Below are 18,736 nucleotides of genomic sequence, written 5' to 3'. Positions count from 1 at the left end.
AACGAGAGTTTGATCAAATAAATGATACAACTGAGGATGAGCAGATACATACCAAAATTAGAATTTGAATTAGAAGCGTAGGGTATTTACATCGCATTTCAGGAAAACTCTTTTATATTGGGACTTTAACTAAGGTCAGATAGCTTCCCACACTTCTAATCAGAGACATTTTTGTTCATTTCGAAAGTCCGCAGTGAGTCCAGTTAGCTTATTTCATGGTGGTCCTCAATAATCCACTTACTTTCTCTAATGAACTTGAGTGAGATCGAAAGCTCCCTCCCCAACCTCTACCTACCTGTGCTGCCAGAAACCTAATTTGCTCTTTAAGCTTTATGGAACAACGGCAGAGCACGTAACGAATCAACTCCTATTCTATCGTATCAAGTAGAGGGAGGTGCAATAGCGCAGTCACCAGTGATGACACCCGTATATGGGTTCACTGCAGATTTGATTAGCTTGAGAAGGAGTCTAGTTCTTTTCCTATCCAAATATGGTGATAATGAAATTTAGACTTCGCTATAATCTCTGTTTCACTTATTTCATATTACTAAATTTTCCTTAGGAGATAACCCAGCGGTAGTTGAACGGCGATGTCCGCACTACTGATATACATACGTTTCGGGTAACTTTTCCTAGCATCAACAATCGCATCCCTTTCAACATAGCTGCGCCCAATAATCCATCAAAGGAGATATTGAGATACCCCATGGACGCCAGCGAGGCTCGACACCGTCCCACGATTTCAGATTTTATTTCATTAAATTACCTTTAAGGAGACCTAATTGTCGACAAAGGTCATTGGTGCCTGAAACCGTACTGCCCTGGAGCAGTCTGAGTGCTATCTACTTATTGTATAGACTTCCGTTTGAAGGACACTGCATGGGTCAGGATGCCGGTACGACTAGTTTTGCTTTTTTGTTTTGAGTGTAATTCAGTTTCCTTTTCCGTTTTCGATCCGTCTATGTAAATTATAATGCCCCTATCACTCTCTTAGCCTACCTGCCATTATATCCTCGAATAATGTCTTATGTTTTGTATTTGAAGTCAACAACCGCTGTGATATGGTCGCCTTCGGACATAAGGTTAGTTATGATTCCGGTAACTCGTCCCCTTGCCATGTCTTCTAATATAGTCGCGTGCCCATATTCCGATAATTCTCACATGTGCACGAACACTTGTGAAGGTATCAAGAAAAAACCCTTTCTGAGGTGTGCTACCTAGGTTGCGATACCTAGAGTTATCACCTAACCTTATTACATATTATTCTTCTAACATTCACCTTCGAAAACCCGTTGCTTCATGTAGGTGAAATTCTTCGTATGTGAAGGACGCGATAAGAATTGTTCTATAAGTGTGGGACGTTATAACAACTGTTTCACAAGGCTGCTACGTCTTTAATTTTTTAATCAAAGGAGATACCTGAACATACATACATATCAAACCAACGTATGTTATATCAGATATTTTTAGGCAAGTTTTGCGCCAAGGTTTACCACCTAACATTTTTATATTTATTAAGATATCCGCTACTAATTCAAAAAGAACTTGGCCTCAATCACATCATACACACAATATATTCTTGGTCTTTGTCGTTAACTCAAGGAGTAATAATCATTTGAAAAAACTGGTTCTTATGAGGGGCAAAGAAATATTACCGAGATGATTCTGCAAAAAAAAAAACCAAAGCTATTCCGAAATTGTACTGAATTCATCAGAGAAATAAGAAAAGTCACTGATAGACCCAATATGATCCTAAATTCATACTAAAAATTCTTAACTGATTCTTAGAGACTACCTAAATGACAACAAAAGCAATGTTAAAAACATACAAGTATAAATAGTTCCGAACAGTTCCGAAAAGTAACCCTTAATTATCCCGAAATGGGACCCAAACGGTTTAAAACTCATCCTTTGATGATTCTTAAATAATCGCGAAACAGTCTGGGAGTGATCTCAAAATGGCTCCAAAATAATAATATTACACCAAGAATACTCCCGAAATAACTCCAAAAATAATAAGTTCTGAAATTAACCAGAACCCAAGAACGAAACTCGCAACAGTTGATCCCGAAACGCTTTCAATATATCTCCAAAAAGAATCAGAATCGATTATTCGTTTATTTCCTCAAGTAAGAATTCTGGAACCTAACGATTTGTCAGATAAAACTTAAGCACTTTTAAGCAAACCGAACTTTCGTTACTTCCACCCAGTGTATTTCTTTTACATTTACATCCACTTCTCTTCCATGACTTTGCCCAAATCAACTCACTTTGACCAATTTAAATAAATACTAAACTCAAAGGCACCGCATTGGACCAAGTTTTAATTTGTAATGTCATAAACGTTGTTCGTCTTTTGCGTTTTGTATTTGTTTAACGCCCACTTAATTTCATAAATGCACCCTTTACACATAATCAAATATACACAAACATAACGCGATTTTTACTATTTCAAAGAGTTCCACTTGCCTGCATGTCTAAAATTCCCTTTGACTACGCCCGTTCGTTGTAGTTGCTTTGAGAAATTATAAGCGGCAAGTGGTATTAAGCAAAGCATAAAACATATGTAAACATTGAATTAAATTCGTTTAGCAAAAGGCATCAAAGGCAATAAATTCCCGGAACTAAAAATGTTAAATAATTTTCTCATATATATGCATAAATATTTTCAAAGTGGAATTCATCACACGTAATAATTACCAAATACGATTTCGAATGAGAAAAAATTTAAAATGCGTTTAACTGGCCTCGGATGTTGCCCTGCGAGTGAGTCTGTAGCCATGTAAATTAGAGTGGGTTGAAAACTTAACTTTCCAATTCAACCTATGGTAGAAAATACGGTGTTTTGCAAACAAAATTTTGATGAATATAAGCAATTTCGACACATCTCTATGCTGGTATTAAATAATTGCTTCACAACCACAACAGCAACGTAATCAGAGGAGATAACAAATAGCCACGAACACCCGTACACAGCAGATGGGAGCGAAACCACATTACAGACAAATGTGCACAGCAACAAAGAGCGCACACGACATTACTCGCACATGTACATATATAGAAGACAACAGTGAATGTGAAATGTAGAAATGTGAGATCAGTAAATAAGCCGCTTATTGAGAAGGCTGTTCGTGAAAAGTTTAGACCCTGTGAAAAATAGGCGAAGGGGCATCTGAGAGTATATAACCTGCGCACAATGGAAATGAGTCAATCACCTTGATTTGAACTCATTATAAGTGAAGCACGCAAATACATTGTGAAGTTTTACTATTATAATATATGCGTAGCTTTTTCGGATTTATTTTGAGACTATTTAAAGATGCTTTTTTTGATTATTGGGGACCATTTCAGAATCTTTGCTGAGCGAGCTGCTGTGGGACTTCGGAACCACATCACGACTATTTAAGGGCCGTACTTATACAATTTCGATTTGATTTGAGAAGACTTCCATCAGCTTGCTCTCGCAAAAAACCGATATCGACGAGTTATATTTTAGTTATCGGCTCTCAATCGATAATGATATTTTCGTCAGTTATAGGTCTGTTGTTGGTTTGTTATTGTTTCGACTATCAGAAGCTAGGACTTTTGGTACAAAATAACTCCGTCTCCTTGGCAAATACTAGAAGCTTTCTAGGACCTATGCCACTCGCTGCTTCTAAATCTGATAAGAGTGCCTTACCTTGCGATTTCAGACTTGCGAGCGCAGAGCATGAGCACAAAAGGTGCTCGATCCTTATCTCCTCCAACCGGCACTTACCACATATGCTATCACTGACTAGACCTTATTAAAAGCATGTGACACCAGAAGGCAGTATCCAGTACGAATATCCGTCATGAGCTTAAAGCTCCCTCTTTTTAATGATAAGAGTAACTTTGTTAGTCTAAGGTTGTAAGACCTGCACATGACACTTTGCAGCCCCGAGTTTGGTTCACACCTTTCCTGCTTGGTCGATAAGAGTCAGCTCTAGTTTTCTTTTAATCACATCCGATTCTGTTGGAGGTGGGGTACAAGGTAGTCTTTCTGGCCGACGCTGTACTCCTACGGCCGTACGGTCTATGCTAAAGCTACCCCGAGTCCCTGCAGTTGTTATCACAATGGTCATCGCCATCAAGTGTACAGGATGAATGGGCAGAATAGCATACAGTGCACTGTTTATGTGCACACTGACATATAATTTCTTTTAAGTTTATTATTTCGTGAGTGGCCGTGCACAAACCAAAGACTTCATAGTATAAAAAATATCTACCCTCAAGCAGAACTCGAGTAGGATGACGCTAAATATTGAAGCCACCCTTAAGAAGATAAGCCAGTACAATTATTTTTAGAAATGTAGCAAACTAGCAGAATTCTTTCCATGAAAGCCGTTACTAATTTAATCAGCATTCCCAATCAAACTCAATAGTGGGTAAATTAAAAAAGGATTTTCGGCTAAACAATTATATGTGTATTTTCCTGAAGAATTAGAGAACTAATCCCAAAAAAATTGAAGCTTTGAAAACAAACTTAAATAAAGGTAAAATAAATAATAAAGGACAACAATAACAATGATTGGTGAAACGATGACAAATAGTAATAAGGCATGCTTAAATAAGAAGAAGAAAAAACGCTTCCATAAAAAAACTATTACACATGATTACGCTATTGGTTGAAGCCCATATACCCTGAAGGGAAAATCTGTAACTCAAAACTAGTGCGCTGCTAGTGCATTCGGTACCGCTACTAGTTCGAACTCTATCTTTGTTTAATAAAGCGATGTCATAGGCGGTACCAATTGTCCCCGTTGCATTACCTTTTCTATAGCTCCGAATTTGATAGATATTTCCGCTTTGGAACTAGTTGGTTTTTTGGCACTGCCTCGATAGTTCCGAACTAGTGTAAGAATCTGCAATAAAGATTTCGTTCTTTTGTTGATTCTATTGCACTGTTTCCGAACTGAACCGAAATTCTACATATATTTCCTAATACGATTTTCGTTCGAAAGTCAGCAAAATTAGTTTAAAGGTGTAGGGAAAAAATACATTCCCATAGCGGAAGAAGGATTTTTTATAGGCTATCTATTTATTAAATACATGCTAAATATGAAATATGAAAACTCAAACTGTCGGTTTTTGAACTAGAAAAAATTTAGTCTCAATTGAACACCAGACATTTTGATCACTAGTTCCTAGGTATATACATATGTATTAATATAAGATCTAACACATGCAAAGTTATCATAGGCATTAGTGAAACTACAAAGAATATCACGTATTGCCAATAAAAGATAACAAAACCTTTTACTATAAATTAAATTCACAAAAGCTGTGTTTATTGAAAGAAGAAAAAAAAAATTACGCTGAGGTTAATGTTTCACCCTCTCCAAAAGGTAGAAGCGTGGCTAAACCTTTGGGAAGTGATAATAAAACAAACGATGTGACACAAAACAAAAAAAAACGTTATTTGAAAAAAAAGGAAAAACTAGAAAGGCACAAATTACACCGCAAGGGGTAAATGCTAGCGACCGCTTTGTGTAGACGGCCAATTTTAGTGAGGGTAACAGAGCAATGACAACAATTGCTGAATAACAAACAGAAGGTAAAGCAAGCTCGTTGTAAGGAAAACAATTTTCAGTAGCAAAACACAAACAACCAACAAAGTAATGTTGTGCTTAGAGTAAAATATGTACATATGCTTGTACATGAAAGTATTCATTAGACAAGGTCGAAAAAATAAGTTTGTAAAAATACGTTTGTTATGACATTTTTTGGTCATAATCTGTTCATTTCAGATCCGATTTTTTATATATAATATGACGTTATTTTGGCCGCGAGAAATTCGATACATGATTTGAATATCTTTATGAGCTCGGAAGCTGTTTTCATATAGCTGGGGGAACAAACAGAGTTGTACCTTTAGGTTAGGTTAGGTTGAACTGGTCGATCTGTGAGGATCTCACGTATACTGAATAAGTCCACAATTTTACCAGATGTTTGTTTAACAACAAAACTAAAAAACACAATCAAAAACAAGGATTTATGTATGTTATTAAAAAACTTGGTCCTCTAAGCAAATACCAGACGCATTCTAGGACTTCTGCCATTTGCTGCTTCCACATCTTATAGCTGTATCACTCGCCGGGCAAGGACAGGGCACGAACACAAGCCGTGATCGATTGTTTCCTCCTTCAACCCGCACTTCTCAGATTTGCTATTGCTGACTTAGCCTAATTTAATAGCTTGTGACGCCAAAAGGCATGCTAACTTTGTTAGGTTAAGGCGGCAATACCTACACATGCTCTTCAAAAGTTTACAGCCCTCGGTCGGTTCCATGCCTCTCCTGCTGCGTCGATCATGTGTAGCTCCGATTTAATTTAATCTCTCCCAATCTAATTGGAACAACAACGGTACAAACTTCGGGCGATGCACTCTATTTAGTTAGCTCATCAGCTTTTTCATTCCCACCTATTCCCTGGGACCCATTACACATGTATACTTTTCCCTATCTCGATTCCTTACAGGGATTTTCTATGCGAGATCAAAGCATGAACTGCTCTTTGGCCGTCAACACAAACACACACACACACATGTATATATATATATATATAAATATAAAGTAGACGCGGCTGTACTTTGGGCTATTTTTTCCAGTGTTTCTACTGCTTTTGTCATGGATTTATTTCCGCTTAAAAACCACTATAGTAATTTGACAGATTTTTTTATTTCTAGATCTGCGCAGTGTGCCGCATTCCTTATTCCTTCCATTACCCTGGAACCATCGGTATACACGCGTATCGCCTCATCTGTCGTTTGAGCGCGCTTGCGCCCGCGTTCCACCTCTATCGTGACTTTAAGAGATGCATTAAAACGCAGCTAAGGAGTAAGGTAAACTGTCCATCCAATATTTGATGAGGAAATAGTACTAGAACCGTATGGTCTACGCTATTAACGATACGTATGACGTTATGCCTCCTTTTTTAAGTTTAGTTCGATTCGGGGCCTTATACTTCCTAGTAAACAAGACCATATTCGTCTTCTCCGCGCTGACGCTCAACACGACATTAGATGTCAGCGTATGTTCGTCCTAAAGCTCCCGATCCGCCAAAAGAGCTAATTCTTGGAAGGCACTTTCTACTTATGCAGACGTCATTTGCGTACTCAGTTGGTCTGACGGGTCCCACATTGAAAAGTCAAACGGCCCAGAATCTAAGCTCCTGTCAAATTTCACAAGGATTGGTAAATTTTTTTCGACTTATGGCATTAAATGTGTCCTAGACAAATTAAATTAAAAAGGGCGGAGCCACGCCCATTTTGAAATTTTCTTTTATTTTTGCATTTTGTTTCATCATATCATTACTGGAGTTGAATGTTGACACAATTTACTTATATTCTGTAAATATATTAAATTTTTTGTTAAAATTTGACTTAAAAAAAATATTTTTTTAAAAGAGGGCGTGGTCGTTCTCCGATTTTGCTAATTTTTATTAAGCATACATATAGTAATAGGAGTAACGTTCCTGCCAAATTTCATTATGATATTTTCAACGGCTGCCAAATTACAGCTTGTAAAACTTTTAAATTACCTTCTTTTAAAAGTGGGCGGTGCCACGCCCCTTGTCCAAAATTTTACTAATTTTCTATTCTGCGTCATAAGTTCAACTCACTTACCAAGTTTCATCGCTTTGTTCGTCTTTGGTAATGAATTATTGCGCTTTTTCGGTTTTTCGAAATTTTCGATATCGAAAAAGTGGGCGTGGTTATAGTCCGATATTGTTCATTTTAAATAGCGATCTGAGAGGAGTGCTCAGGAGCCTACATACCAAATTTCATCAAGATACCTCAAAATTTACTCAAGTTATCGTGTTAATGGACAGACGGACGGACGGACATGGCTCAATCAAATTTTTTTTTCGATCCTGATGATTTTGATATATGGAAGTCTATATCTATCTCGATTCCTTTATAACTGTACAACCAACCGTTATCCAATCAAAGTTAATATACTCTGTGAGCTCTGCTCAACTGAGTATAAACGCAAAAAGTTTATTTACTTTGCTGTGAATATACAAATAAGCGTAAGGACCAAATCAAAATCCAACTTGCAAGTATTTACATAGGCAAGTAGGAATTTTTCGAGAACATAAATATTCTTGTGGAAGGGGGTGGGGTTGACTGTGCGAAATAAAGTTTATAAGACAAAACGTGCTGAAGAAATTGTGTTATGGATCAACACCTAACAGGCCACATCATTGCGTTTAAATAGGAAAACAATGAGTTACGTATGTACATATGTACATGTATATTTATGTACTTACTTGACATTTATTAAAAAATAATTTCACACAGTTGACACGTTGCAAATAATATGCATACATGAAAGGCTAAAAATAAGTGGGGCTTTTTGAAGCCATTTATTGTTTTTTGTTCAAATAAAATCAATTCGTGTCAGGTTTAGTTAGCTATACTTGAGTTCATATAGGTAGCTCCTTGCCAGATCTATTGGATTTTAAAATACTCACTGACTTGCTTACTGGTCGGAGAGCAGCCTAAGGTATTGAGAAAGCAGGCTAATCAGGTATTAAACAACCAAGACAGAAAGGAGCTACACTAAGCAGCCAGAAGAGCTATGTAAACTCTTACTTAAAACTCACGTTCCAGACTCTATAGCGGACTATCAACATTCACATATAATGAGAGGCTTGCCGACCATAAGTGATAGAGGAAAACACCTAGCAACAAAGCTCGCTACTGCCAAGCAAGTGGTAGTCTCTATTAGGTCCTCAAAATGGTTCGAAAAAGAAAGATAATGGTGCCTTTTCGTGGTATCTAATATCAGTGGCTTTAGAATGGCCTAGGACAACCACTTCAACCTAACCTAATATTTGTTAGGGAAATGTTTTGAAAAAAATATGAACACTTTTATTTGTGTTACAAATTTTATAAATTCTTCTTAAAAGTAGTGATAAATCAATATAATTACCTTTTTTGACTTCTAGAAACATTTTTCAACAAGATCCACGAATTAAATTTGACCTAAAAGAAAAAAAGGAAAGTTGATATAAAACTGAGGTCTGATTAGTAAAGCAAGAAAGATAGAAAGTGCGTAATAAATTCTCGTACGATAAGAAATAAAATTTTCTCAGATTTTGCTTTTTATTTAGTCAGATAAACAGACAACTGCACAAAAAGGGCAGATATGGTTGTCTTGTGGTTGTCAATTATCCTTCTTATGCCAGTTTTACATAGAACACTTTGACCAGTACTTTGCTTTGACAGATGACTTTAATTTATAGCTCAGCTGTTGTTGATGTAGTTTTTCAGTATTTGTTACATTCAAAGCTCCTTGCCAAAGCGCTCCATTTAAATCAGGTCTCATTTTCACATGCATTTCATATATTATTGTACAATATTTAACTTCATATTTATCTTATCAATTCAGTATAGATATTTACGTAACGAGTCTTCCCGATTCGACATTACCACGTACGCGATACTTGTAGAGCGGTGCTTGAAATAAGTAACGTAACGTTACTATGTATTCGACGCCCTGCCTTCTCTTATCGGTTCGTCTCACTGAACTGTCAAATGAATGAACTCAAATATTCCGTACAACAAAATTCTTTTATTATTCTTTTATATTATTTTTAATTTAATTTTATATTATTTACTTTTTAGTTTATTTTAATTCTTCTCATTTTATTTCGTCGAAATGATTTTATTTTATTTTACTTTATGTTATTTTATTTTATTTTAAATTATTTTATTTCATTTCATTTATTATCTATTTTTTTTATTTTTTTTTTATTTCTATTTTATTTTATTTCATTTTATTTTATTATTTTATTTTGTTTTAATTTATTTTATTTTATTTTATTTTATCTTATTTTATTTTATTTTATATTATTTTATTTTATTTTATTTTATTTTATTTTATTTCATTTTATTTTATTTTATTTTCCTTTGTTTTGTTTTATTTTATTTTATTTTACTATATTTTGTGTTATTTTTTTATTTTATATTCCTTTATTTATTTTTATTTCATTTTATTTTACTTTATTTTGTTTTATTTTTTTATTTTATTTTTTTATTTTATTTTTTTAAATTATTTTAATTTTTCACTATATTTTGTTTCAATTATTTTAATTTTTTACTCTGCTTAATACTTTCCACATGCTTTGTTTTTGGTGACGCTCTCTCGGTCTTTATCTTAAACGAAACAGCGTATACATCTCTTCGTACACTGGCATGCATAAAACTTGTGTATATTCTCGAACTTTATTGTTTATGCAGATGACGTGTTTGCCTTAAGTTTTTGTGTGATTTTGCTTATATTAACTGTACCACGTACCTTGTTCCCACATATCCCACAGTGTGGTGACAAAACTAACACTCACATTCCCTCTCTCTCCCTCTCGTTTTAATACTTCATACAGCGTAGCAATATGACTCACTTCAACTGCGTCAACACATTTCCTATATTCTGTACAGATACTTATATACCCCACACTACGCCTGAACTTACGTTGTACATAGACATATATCCCCCATATAGCCTACCTCATACGTCTTACGATGACGCTTTCATTTAAAACTTACGCTTGCATTCAGCTTTCCGTCATACCTTAAACAAGATGTTTACCCATAATAAAATCGTTTCTGTGACGAATATATCTGAGAGGTATTGATTTCTAGGAAATAGTTTCAACACAGGGTGGAACCTAATACCCATGCATATTAACGAACCCACTTAAATCCCAAATAAATATACTTAAACGTATTCTCAACAGCAATTATGTTACAACGACAAAACACAAAATTACCTCAGGCTATAAGCAAATAGTATACTACATATAATTATCATATAACCACGTGTAAGTGTACATATATATTAGCTATACCAAATGTATAGTAATTGAAATTAATTTAGTAATTTTGTGGCCAGTTTGTTGAAGTATTACCTGACATAAAAGTATAAATTATACAGAAATTGACTTCAACTTCAATTTAACATTCAAGCAAATACAAACAATCTAGAATACGACGCATGAGGCAAACGCTTGGATTGTGTGTAAACCTAAATAAAAGAACACAGACATTTTTGAATCACCCCGGAAGTCTGGTTTGAATGCTTACCAATATTCGGAAACAAAAATATATCTTAGCGAGGAACTTGAGCTGCTAGTCGCCAGGAATAACGCCCGCAAATATTACCAAAAAATTCGTGAACAGAGTTAGGGGTGGTGATAAGGCACCTGCATCAATTTCTAATCAAAATATGGTCGGACGAGTGTATGCTCGATGACTGAAGCATTAGTGTTCCGCAAGAAGTGGGTTCAGGTCCTGTTAAGCGTAATGTATGAAAGATAAATGCGGCTTAAGGTCTGAAAAATTGGTCAGATTTTCATTATGCGTCGAATTTTCGAAAAGATAAACCGCGAAAAATTATTTATTGAAACACATCACCTCTTTGTTCATTTTAAAACCGCCTTCGACAGCACGAGCAAAGAGCTGCCTATATGCCGCTATGCCTGAATTTGGTTTCCCCGCAAAACTTATACGGTTGTGCAAAATACGTTGAGGTTAATTCGACCGAGTTCTTTGTCAAGCGAAAAAATTAGTTTAGTCATTTTAGCAGAAGAGAAATTGTCGCTCTTAAGTTAACAAAATTTTGTAAAACTGACAGATTCCTAATCAATATAACTGATTTTTCTGTTAACACAACTGATCTTACAGGTCATTTCAACGGCAATCAACTGTCAATACATGAGCAAATTTCAACGAAAATTTTCCGCTCACTGCGCTCTCTACTTTGCACTTATGACGATGGTGCCACTTGTTAAAAAACACCAAAATAAGAAAACCATCAAATCGAAAAAACACACAAAATTGGAAAACAATAAAAAAATAGTTTTTCAGTTATCAATACAAAACGAAAAAACCCTTTTTTGAATTTACTTTGCAAAAAATTATGAGATACCGGGACACTTATTTATCAGGTACAATTTTGTAACTTCCCGTCCAAGCGAAGTTTTGTTTGAAAGACCAGGATTTTTCCAAAGTTAGTAACATTTTGTTCAAGTTTTTATGAATCTTCACTCACACGAAGGAATCTTAAAAGATAATAAAAAAAAACATCCTTTTTAATGTTGATGTTTCCGACAAAATACAAGTTTGAGTTGTTTTGGAATCGTTTCAACTTAAAGTGTTACAAAAATTAATTTTGCCGAATTACATGTAAAGTTACTCCAGTGGTGAATTACCTTCCTGCGATTTGATTATTTACTTTTCTATAACTTACAAGTTCTCTTTTTAAAATGTTACGTCAAAAATTTATACTACAAGTTTTGTTCGAAACAATCAAGTGTGGCAACTACTGCGAGATAAGAAATTGAGAATGAGCCGAGCTGTAACTGAAAGAATTGAGAATCAGTTTTGTGACTACTATTTTCATTTCTATATTCATATGTATGTATATGTAGCAAGCATGCGTATTTATGTATTCACATATTTACGAATTTGTACGGCGGTGTGATGGTAGCGTACTCCGCCTACCACACCGAAGACCCTGGGTTCACGCCCCGGGTAAAGCAACATCAAAATTTTAGAAAACAAGTAAGGAAGGTTAAGTTCGGGTGTAACCGAACATTACATACTCAGTTGAGAGCTATGGTGACAACATAAGGGAAAATAACCATGTAGGAAAATGAACCGAGGGAAACCCTGGAATGTGTTTGTATGACATGTCATCAAACGAAAGGCATTAAAGAGTATTTTATGAGGGAGTGGGCCATAGTTCTATAGGTGGACGCCATTTAGGGATAGAATTTGTTTGTACGATATGGGTATCAAATGAAAGGTGTTAATGAGTATTTTAAAAGGGAGTAATCCTTAGTTCCATAGGTGGACGCCGTTTCGAGATATCGCCATAAAGGTGGATCAGGGTTGACTCTAGAATGGAGTGAAAGGGAGTAATCCTTAGTTCCATAGGTGGACGCCGTTTCGAGATATCGCCATAAAGGTGGCCCAGGAGTGACCCTAGAATTTGTTTGTACGATATGGGTATCAAATTAAAGGTATTAATGAGGGTTTTAAAAGGGAGTGGTCACCTTTTCGAGATATCACCATAAACGTGGACCAGGGGTGACTCTAGAATACGTTTGTACAATATGGGATCAAACGAAAGGGGTTAATAAGTATTTTAAAACAGAGTGGGCCTTAGTTCTATAGGGGGACGCCTTTTAGAGGTATCGCAATAAAGGTGTACCAGGGGTCACTCTAGACTTTGTTTGTACGATATGGGTATCAAATGAAAGGTGTTGATGAGTATTTTTAAAAGGGAGTGGGCCTTCGTTCTATAGGTGGTTACCTTTTCGAGATATGGCCATAAAGGGGTGACCCGAGAATATGATTGTACCATATGGGTATCAAATGAAATGTGTTAATGAGTACTTTAAAAGGGCGTGGGGCTTAGTTCAATACGTGGACGCCTTTTCGAGATATCGCCATAAAAGTAGACCAGGGGTGACTCTAGAATGTGTTTGTACGATATTGGTATCAAATTAAAGGTATTAATGAGAGTTTTAAAAGGGAGTGGTGGTAGTTGTATATGTGTAAACCAATCCAATTACCATGTTTCATCCCTTTTTTCATATTTGGTATAGAATTATGACATTTTTTTCATTTTTCGTAATTTTCGATATCGGAAAAGTGGGCGTTGTCATAGTCGGATTTCGTTAATTTTTTATACCAAGATAAAGTGCATTCAGATAAGTACGTGAACTAAGTTCAGAAAAGATATGTCGAGTTTTGCTGTAGTTATCGTGTTAACGGCCATGCGGAAGGACAGACGGACGACCGTGTATAAAAACTGGGCGTGGCTTCAACCGATTTTTCCCATTTTCACAGAAAACAGTTAGCGTCATCAAATCTATGCCCCTACCAAATTTCAAAAGGATTGGTAAATTTTTGTTCGACTTTTGACATTAAAAGTATCCTAGAAAAATTAAATGAAAAAGGGCGGAGCCACGCCCATTTTGAAATTTTCTTTTATTTTTGTATTTTTTGCACCATATCATTACTGGAGTTGAATGTTGACATAATTTACTTATATTCTGTAAAGATATTAAATTTGTTGTTAAAATTTTACTTTAAACAAATTTTTTTTAAAAGTGGGCGTGGTCCTTCTCAGATTTTTAAGCGTACGTATAGTAATAGGAGTAACGTTCTTGCCAAATTTCATCATGATGTCTTCAACGACTGCCAAATTACAGCTTGCAAAAGTTTTAAATTACCTTCTTTTAAAAGTGGGCGGTGCCACGCCGATTGTCCAAAATTTTACTAATTTTCAATTCTGTGTCATAAGTTCAACTCACCTAACAAATTTCATCGCTTTATCTGTCTTTGGTAATGAATTATTGCACTTTTTCGGTTTTTCGAAATATTCGATATCGAAAAAGTGGGCGTGGTTATAGTCCGATATCGTTCATTTTAAATAGCGATCTGAGATGACTGCTTAGGAACCCACATACCAAATTTCATCAAGATATCTCAAAATTTACTCAAGTTATCGTGCTAACGGACGGACGGACGGACGGACATGGCTCAGTCAAATTTTTTTTCGATCCTGATGATTTTGATATATGGAAGCCTATATCTATCTCGATTCCTTTATACCTGTACAACCAACCGTTATGCAATCAAACTTAACTGAGTATAAAAACGCTTTTTCAATTAAAAAAATTTTCTAAGCGGAGTCGCCCCTCGGCAGTGTTCTGCAAGCACTCCTAGTGTATTTCTGCCATGAAATGCTCTCAGTGAAAACTCTATGCCTTGCAGATGCCGTTCGGAGTCGGCATAAAACAGGTAGGTCGCGTCCCGTCCCGTAAGAAAAATTAAAGAGGAGCACGACGCAAATTGGAAGAGAAGTTCGGCCTAAAATCTCTTCGGAGGTTATCGCGCCTTACATTTATTTATTTATATGGCAACATAGGTACTTTCATACAAAGCTGTCGCAACAACTTTTTTTGTTCATTTGACTACTAAAACGGTCAATTAAGAATCAACGATTTGTGCGCAGTTGATTCAACGTCTTGTTGCGATGGATACAAATTGACAGAAATTTCGGTTGAGTTGATCCGTATTTCGGTTGATTTTACCAGCCTTTTTCTTTCAGTGTAGGGGGACCTCCTAGAGCCATTTGAAGTTAACGGGATTTCAGACAATGTGACCCCCTATCGTGCGATTTATTTAATTTGATAAGAGCGTGACATTTTTTGGCGTATGCTGACGATATCGACATTACCGGCCTGAACACGATAAGTTCTTCTCACTCCAAGTTGGGAAAAGAAGCGGGCGAGACGGCTTTGATGATTAATGAGGACAAAACGATGTACCTGCTGTCATCACCCAAAGGATCAGCGGATTTGCTCCTATTTGGGAACCAGCATTAATACAAACAACAACAGAATCACTCTTACCAATAAATTGTTATTTGGACTAGGGCTGTTGGCAAACAAAAATCATGCTCTACATGTCACTTTTTGTACCCGTCCTGGTATATGGTGTAAAAGAACGGACAACATCAGATAGGACGTCTCTGAGAGTGTCCTATAGAACATATTTTCGAAATGCTTACGTATCACTACGCGTTGGCGGTGGTGAGTACCGAAGAAGATTTAATTATGAACTGTACGAACTTTACGAAGAGATCAAAATAGTCCAACGAATTTAACACAGCGGTTTCGCTGGGTAGGCCCTATTATGCCAAAGAGATATAAAGCTTCGGCTGAGATAGTATTTTTATCGGAACCCACATATGAAAGCAGAGGAAGAGGGTGGCTGCCATTTCGTTAGAAGGGCCAAGGGCGTAAAGTCCCTTGGTGTGACCAATTCGCGCCAGTTAAGCGGGGTCGCCCCCGGCAGTGTTTGGCAAGCACTCCGAACGTATTTCTGCCATGAAAAGCACTCAGTGAAAACTCATCTGCCTAGCAGATGCCGTTCGGAGTCGGCATAAAGTAAGTAGATCCCGGCCCGCCAATTTGTAGGAAAAATTAAGAGGAGCACGACGCAAATTGGAAAAGAAGCTCGGCGTAAAATCTCTTCGGAGGCTAAAGCGCCTTATATTTATTTATTTTTTTTTATTAATCAAGAGTGCTAAGTAATCGTCTTATATGTCGACTTTACTGAAAAATTCTGGTAAAATCAACCGAATTAAGGTTCAATTCAACCGATATTTCTGTCAATTTTTATCCAGCGCCAATAACTGCTGAAGCAATTTAGCACAAATTTTTCACTTTGAATTCACCGTTTTAACCGTCAAATAAAAAAAAAACAAAGAATTCTTCTAATGTAAGCCACAGCTAATGTTGCTCCGATATGAGCTTGTACTCGATACCCGTACTCATATTGAGGGATCGAGAAAATTAATCGACACCAAAATATGTATCGAGGGAATGTACCTGAAATTTACTAGTATCGTACTTATGAAAATCCTCTCACTCAAACTCGCATTGCCTCATAGCTATAGAAACCTCGCGTTATGGTGAACGTAAAATAAAATTTCAGTGCAGTCTTAGCAGAATTAATGTGCATAGTTCATTTACAAATAACTTTTGAATTTTCAAAGTATGTTAGGTTCTGGATTCTTAATCCTGAATACGGGTCTTTGAATAACCCATCAGAAAAAATAAGCCCAATAATCCTACATTCCTACTTTTATTCTAAATTTCAAGTGAGTCTTGTTAATTGGGTCGACGGTTTCTTTTATTGTGTGCCGGTTAATTAACTTAAGTTAAATTAATAAAAAATGGATTTTTGCGCCAGCTACATGTTTTATAAGCGGAAGTTGGTATTCTAAAAATCTGTAATTTTTTATGTAGCAGAGAAAAACTGAATCCCAAAGACAACGAAGGGATTGGACCTTATCAGTGCGGCTTCAGACCAAGTAAGTCCACTAACGACCAGATCTTTGCGAAGCATACTCAGAAATTACTCCTATCGGCACTCACATTTGGAAGCAGAGGGTTCTCGGATTGACTTTAATTGCAAATAATAATGGCGATTTTTTCAAATAATTTCCAAACGCTGGCTTTTACCGGGAGGCAATTTAATTGCGGTATTTATATTCTTTTTGAAGGGTTTTTAGGGTGACGTGTAATAGTGTCAGTGGAACTAGCGTCAATTGACGTTAATTCGCTTTGAAAGAGAAGTAATGTCAATTGCATTAATTCTAAATCTGAAAGAGAACTAATGTCAACATCTTGTTGAAATCGACGTCATTGACATTAATTCTCTTTGCAAAAGCGAATTTATGTCAGAATTACTTTAGGTACGACCATCGAACTTTGAAATAAAATTCGCATAAATTTTAATTCCAAATAATAGTTGTCTATTAAGATAAAATTCAAAAAGTGTTAACAGCATTCATTTTTAATGCAGGCGAAAATTTAGAATAAAAAATCGCACAATTTTTAATTCTAAATTTTCTATTCATATTTCGATAGGATACTAAGATATTTTTTCCAATTAATTTTCAAAGCTTTTCAATATTTTGCTTATTTTCTAGTAGATATATCGTCTCATAACATGGAAATCGCGGAATTTTTTATTCCAAATTTCCAACTTAGCGCTTGTTTTAATTTTTGAAAATGAATTTGTGTCATAATAGGAAACGAAAATTTTGATTAAAATATCACGCGATTTTTTATTTCAAATTTTCGCCTGGGGCGCATTTTATGGAAACTAAAGAGAATAAAAAAGTATAAATTTGGTCGACTGACCGCCAGATCTGGTCTGTCTAACAACCCGTAGGCAATTCAGTTTTATTCCTATCATCTCCTTTTTGCGTTGACGGCATTAAATAGTCCCAATGGGAACTTAAGTCATTTGACATTAGTTCTCTTTTGGATTTTGAATTAATGTCATTCATTTTATTTCTCATTCAAAAGCGCATAAATGTCAATTGGCGTTGGTTCCATTGACACTATTTCATGTCACCGTTTTTATATGAAATACAATTATGCGGATATTGTCAGAGCAAAATTTACAAACACACCGGAGGCGTTTTTTCACCTCAGTAATTACCTCGATACTGTGCCCATGTACTCGATACCTAAAAAGGTACTTGTACGAGGTATTCTACTACGGCAAATACCTACACGCTGCGAAAAGACTGTCACGTTTTCCCCATGATAGAGCTTTCGAAAAAAAAAAACTGCTTTGTTTTTACACATTGACACATACATGGGGTCCGCATGGTTTGGTTTGTCTTGAACTCTTCCCCTCGAATGTCTTGATACCCGCATGGTATGCTGCAATAAAATGCCATGCTATAATAATTTTCCTCTTATGTTTTGGTCACTGGTGACTATATTTCTGCCGAGACAAATACTACAAGCAGAGCTTTAAGTTAGTTTATATGTCATAGTTAGTTTTTGGCAAGTTCCAATTGTATTCTGGAAACATTTTACACATTAAATAAATTGGAAGAGAAATATTTTCTTAAATGCAGGTGATAATTTTTTGGAACGCAGCCCTCTGTTTTTTTTTTTGTATGTCGATTCCTTAATGTCCTTGCAATGAAATACTCATGAGTACATGCACATTGGGGATAAAAAAGGCCAATTCAAGAAGTTACTAAGGACTTCTAGTAAAGCTAACAAATGGACCTTGAGATTTGGTTTAAAGTGGGAGAGACAAAAAAATAACTACCAAGAGGTAAAGGTGTCTAGGTTTGAGTGTAACCGAACTTTATATACTCAGC

General features: G+C 35.9%; 1 protein-coding gene across 7 annotated transcripts in view; it reads right to left on the bottom strand.

The window, feature by feature from the left end:
• Con (Connectin) overlaps positions 1 to 18,736 on the bottom strand; it is a 293,371-nt gene that overhangs the window by 229,858 nt on the left and 44,777 nt on the right. For all 7 annotated transcript variants that reach the window (XM_067756734.1, XM_067756731.1, XM_067756727.1 and 4 more), the window contains exon 3: positions 8,957 to 9,009. The gene's annotated coding sequence lies outside the window, so the exon portion shown is untranslated. The remainder of the gene's footprint in view (positions 1 to 8,956; positions 9,010 to 18,736) is intronic.

Source organism: Eurosta solidaginis, chromosome 5, assembly GCF_040869045.1.
Source record: "Eurosta solidaginis isolate ZX-2024a chromosome 5, ASM4086904v1, whole genome shotgun sequence".
Lineage (NCBI taxonomy): Eukaryota > Metazoa > Arthropoda > Insecta > Diptera > Tephritidae > Eurosta > Eurosta solidaginis.
Note: the sequence above shows the minus strand (reverse complement) of the source record. Positions and strands in the feature narration are given on the sequence as shown.